A 6,024-nucleotide genomic window follows, 5' to 3' on the forward strand; every position below is an offset into this window, starting at 1 on the left:
GCTATTTTTTATACATCCCAGTGACGTAACTGCAGTGGGAAGGACAATCAGTCATTCTATGTAAACTGAAGTTGACCTTTTTTTTATGAAGCCACAACGATGACAGCACAATTGCTATCTGTCATCCCAGTGGCAGAGCCGGATGGTGTAAACATAGCTTTTCGCACCTGGCGACAAAGCAAATGTCAACTCGACACGATTCGGTGGAGGCGGAAATAATAACGCAATAGTGCTGCAGACTAACGTATTTGATTTTGTAACTGTTCCGTTAGTAAAAGTAAGAACTCGATAATTTTGCTGAGATCAGTTTCACCACTGGATACCTTGCAGTAGTTACATTTATATAGGAGCATGTTATTACTCGTAGATGGTACTACAGGTAATTGGCAACAACAGACGCTTCGGCTGATATATTATAAGCATGCAGATAGCGTTAGTGCGCATGTAGCTGACGTCAGGGGAAGATACTAAGTGATAAAGCTATTTTACTGTAGGAAAAATGGTGTATTAAATTAGGTTTCCTTTGATTAATTAATTCTCACGTCATAATCATCCGTTGATTACATGTGCCCTTTTCCATCCAGAATCAAAGTTTTCTTAAGTAAACTTCAGAGCTTTATTACTAAAAATAAGATATTTGAGAACGTTAGGTATGTTTAACGAAGAGCTGAAGAAGTTTCTTTTATCTAGTTCATTCTACAGTATTGTAGAGTACGTAATTATGCACGTTCGCACAAGGCTGCCACGTTGTTCGAGAACGGGAGTGACATGTTTTACTGTGTCTTACATACAAAGAATATTTCTGCTGTGGTGTCTCTGTTCGGACTCTTTCACGCGATCGGGTGTCCAGAGAGCAGCTGAAGATAGGTTAGAAACGATCTACAATAATTGTGTTTAATTATTTTAAACACAGTCGTTGCTATATAAGACACTGTGGTTTATGTATTTTCGCCATAATAAAATACAAACCAAATGGCTCCAAGCACTATGGAACTTAACATCTGAAGTCATCAGTACCCTAGACAAAATACCACTGAAACCTAATTAACCTAAGGACATCACACACATCAATGCCCGAGGCAGGATTCGAACCTGCGACCGTAGCAGCAGCGCAGTTCGGACTGAAGCGCCTAGAACCGCTCGGCCACAGTGGCCGGCAATAAAATTCATTTTTGAGCTGCAGAAATCCAATATTTATTTCATCTAACAAATTTCGATCGATTAATGTCTTCCTTGGATGTCTACGGCCATACGCGTATGTAAAGTAGAAGAAGTATATTACAGAAACCTACACATTCTTGCTTAGCAGTTGTAAACGCCGTCTTGTATTAGATATGAGGCCATGACACATATTACATACACTACATACGTTTTGCGACATGTGATGGCGGCGCTATGCTCCATTTCAAAAAGTTTTGACGTCTGCTAAACTATCGCTGCGGAGTTTTTTGTAATATTGGTTTCTGTAAAAATGGTAAAGTGCAATAAATATCCCAACTGCACAGCTCACGAGAGCAGTATAGTCTGAAGAAAAACTGTGCGAATGGTATTATGGTCTGACGTGTTGTGAGCGGAACGGTGTCAGTGTTATTTTTGAATGTAATGAAGACAGTTATTTGTTCCCGTGTTATGCCCTCCACGTTATGTGTCTTGCATGTCGCTTGTTAAGTAACTTGTCCATACCGTCACACTAAAGGATAAATAATATTTATATTTATTTTAATAATTATAGCTAATTATTTTAATACTAAACATAAAAAAGTGGAACGATAATTTAACTTTGATTTATACACTGCCTAAAAGAACTACCACCATTTCGGAACCCACTAAGTGAATACCATAATAACTTTTGAGTTTGAAAGCTGACTCAAAGGTGCCTGGAACTTTCCTCTCTAACGTTGCAATAGCTAGGCGCTCTGCCTTGTCGCCCTCCGGCTGGGGTGCGCATGTGAAAAAAGGCCACAGCTAAGGAGTTCATCTAGAATGTGACGTGGGTTGATGCTCTAATTGGCACCAAATTTCGCCAAAATTCTTCCTAACGCCACCGTGGATGCGAAGGTTGTCACGCCACCTATTACACACATTTCAGCCTTTTTTGACGCCTTTTCGATGAAGGCCAGAACGCGACACCCAGCTTCTCAAATCGCGTGATGTTCTTATTGGTGGGTGGGAAAAACATTTCAGACACACAGTCGTTCCGAATCGACATGATAAGCCCTCAGGTGGTATAAGATCGTTAGTGAAACCCCTCCTTACCTTGGGCCGTTGTTTTCCTCACAGTTCTCTGTAGCAAAAGACAGTTCGCAGTTCTATGACACTAGGACGACGTTCGTGACAACGTTCGCAATTTCTAACAGCCAAGATCGATTGAACACTTTTCTAAAACATAGTGGCGCTGTAATCCAACGGAAAGTCATGATATCCCTTTGGAGAGTTGCACGACAGTACGTTTTGCTCAGGTATACAGCGTGAAACAACAAGGGCCCGTTCAAAGCCATTCGACGTAATAAGTGATCCGAAGTGGCGAAAAGGTGCTTATGCCTTTTCATTCCTACTGTTTCGCTCCCCGATCACGGAAGGCTGCTGTATTGAATGCGCTAGAATAAAACGGCAAAGGGTCACTCTAGTTTCCCACAGTTCCGCAGCAACATGGGTGACTCCAAAGCACCTGCGTTAAGTACGTTAAAAATGTGGCAGAGATCTCGACACCCTTTCAGCTGAATGGTGCCAGTCAGCGCCTCTGACGCATGAGGGAAGGCAACCCCATCTAATATGTGTAGAAGGGGTTAGGGGGCTCATTTACATAGTCTCTACAGGGCTGTATGAAATTGTTGAAGATGTTCCTCCATCGATTCACTGCAGATTACGACGTCACACAGATAATTATACACAGACTCGAACATAATCCCTTCGAAGATCATACGAGTTGGGATAATGCGGCAACACCGCCAGGAAGGCCGAACGAAACCCATTTAAACTGTACCACGTGCGGGCAACGCCTTAGATGACTCTACAAGGAGTATTTGGTAATAAGTACGGTTAAATGCAAGGTGGTGGAAACCTTGGCTCCCTGGAAACGTACTAACCAACACAGAAGATCGAGCAGGGGTACTGAAGCAAATTACCTTTTTATTTGATTCCTGGTAGTGAACAACATGTGGAAAAACGTCCCTGAGGTTTCTTAACAGTAAATATAGAACACGAGTAAGGTGAGGATGATTGTCAGATAGCTTCTTATAATATTTTCTCTATCGCCTACGTTGACCGTCTAATGCAGGATGGGGGCGGGGGACGTTGAGGCTTATATCTATAAGACACCACATCCTTAGCTCGTGGTCTTGCGCTAGCTGTCTCACTTGTCACGCACGATGTCCCGGGTTCGATTCCCGACGGTGTCAGGAGTTTACCTGCCTCTAGATGACTGGATGTTGTGTCGACTTCATCATCATCATTCACCCCCATTACGGTCGGAGGAAGACAATGGCAAACCAAATCCGCTAGGACCTTGACTAGTCGGTGGTGCGGTTTTCCCACATCGTCCCCTACGCTCCCCTGAGTATGGGACCTCATCGACAATATCACCTCATCACTAACGTTAGTGTTATATCTCATAAAGTAAGCCCTAATCTGTAAGTTAACACATCAGGGAACTTACCGCTGAATGCTTTAATTTTTACCTTACCTTGAGCTGAGAAATGCTGGAACTAATCAATCACTTCATATAAATGCACCTGTGGCCGGACCCCTCTGTTCTTCCACAAAATGCTCCTTTGGGTGAAATAAATGGTTGTAGCTCCGTCATAAGTTGCATTGAGAACTATCTTTCTTCATTTCTTGATGGTGACTGGTTTCGGAAGCCTGTTTCCATTTTCAAACCATCCGTAGGTGTGACATACACAACCCATATACGAAAACTGTTATTGCAATTATCAAAGAGGTGCTACCACCGACTCAACAACCTTTCGTTTCTTGAACACTGATGTTCAAAAAACACTAACTTCTTTTCCAGTCAGATCTTAAACTGAAAGTACTCATCAGCCCAGCTACATCTTCTGTAGTCATAAAATCGCGTTCCAGCATCAGTTATATCGTAAGGTTGTCCACGCCCTTAAATGATATTCCCCATGAGACTGGCAGCAAGAATTTAATCCTCAACAGTACCTACGGCACCAACTCGTGACTTGTTGGCCTTAGTGTACGTCCCGTTACGAGGTTTCAAACGTTGCTACTACTTCACCATCCAGCTGCGATCGACGGCAGAGATTGCACTCCTGGAATCCATTAACTCACACACGCGTATCTCATGAATGTGGAACAAACGGGAGGGTCCCTGCCGTTGGTTCCACTATTCCGCTGATAGGCTGCCCATCGTTAACTTCATCTCTCCGGCATTTCCTTGATTGGCCGCATCCCTTTGAACATCCATATGGCAAACAGAATCTATGATTGTGGCCTTCCTTCCCATATTTAAAATATCGCAACTGATTTCTACCAGGATTACCTAGCCACTCTCCAACTTCGTTAGTCCGGACTAATGGAGGATATGCTTATCGTCTTTGGTGAGCGTACATTATTCTCTGGACATGTCGTGACGTATCTTCCAACTGCTGGTATTTCTTAGGTGCTTGACACAGTACCGCTCTCTGTTTGCTCTCTGGTCTTAATACGTTCACAGTATGACAATGAAACAACCGAAGTGCCTTCAAGGTTTTTTTACTGTATTTACTCAACCCCGCATCTATTCCTAGGGTACCTGGTCCCTACATAATGTGTGCAGATTAACCCTTGGAGGGAGCGTTCTAGCATCATTTGCTGCACGATTTGACATGCCTCAGTCAGTAAAAGCATGAACGCCGCTATACTTTGATAGAAATTAATATTGACAATTTTCTGTTGGCAGTTCTAAACAATTTACCCTTGTCTTCCGTCTCCACTAGCATTTACAAAATGTTAACCGCCTTGTCCGTTGGATGCTACCCATCACTCCGAAGCTACTCAAATTCGTGCAGAGGATGTGGCAATTTCGCAAATACACTGATACAGTTATCTCCTCGAGCTACCAAAGCAGAGTTAATTTTATCGTCTTCTTCCCGACTTTCTTCTGTAGCATCCGCACTCTCGAACTCCCACCATAGCATTAATTTAACTCATATTATTTTTCAATTGCTCGAGTTGCCCCTCAATTGCTCTTGCTCCGCTAATTTGTTCATTCTCTTTTGACAGTGTCCTATCCTTCCTTGCATTCCACCTTCGTTGCTCAGCCGAGGACGGGTTACTAACATCAAAAACGTCAAGAACTGCGGGCATTTCCACAACCACTTCTTTATTTTGCAATAGATAATCACTCGCCATGTTAATGCTATAGAACGGAACACGAACAGATGCCGCACTCAGTTTTGTGGGGGTAACCAATAACTCTTGCACCGTACCGTTATTATGGCCCCTCATTGAAGCTGGACTTCAAATCGCAGGTCTTCCTGACCTATCAGTTGAGGATCCCGTACCACATGTGGACTCGTACTGAAACAACCGCAAAATAATTACCAACAGAAATAATTAATCAAATAAACCTTGACAACCACAACGAGTAACTGGTCCGTGAGCGTTCACTTGTCGCACCGAATGCGATAATGTCCTCACCAGGCTGGCTGTGGTGAATCAGGCATGGCAGAATCTCCAGCGTACTGCCCCGGAATAATGCAACTGTCATCGCAAATAGCTCACACAGTCTCGTCAATGTCTTAGTGCAGACGCTGACACCTACTGTAACAAAAGGAACACCACAATGACAACATTGCTACTTCACCACTCCTAACAAAATACTTAGCTGACGCAAAACAATTAGTACTTAGTACATTGGAACTGTGCAACATCCTTTTAAAAAAAGGAAAGAAGAAAGTGCATATTCAAATTTCAAGAACAACCATGAACTTGACTGTGTGCAGAACTCATGAACTATCAAGAGCTAGTGATCCTTAACATATCAAGAAACATGTTACTTCCTTCAAAATAGTCTTACATCTT

This window comes from Schistocerca gregaria, chromosome 8 (genome assembly GCF_023897955.1).
Source record: "Schistocerca gregaria isolate iqSchGreg1 chromosome 8, iqSchGreg1.2, whole genome shotgun sequence".
NCBI classification, from domain to species: Eukaryota; Metazoa; Arthropoda; class Insecta; order Orthoptera; family Acrididae; genus Schistocerca; species Schistocerca gregaria.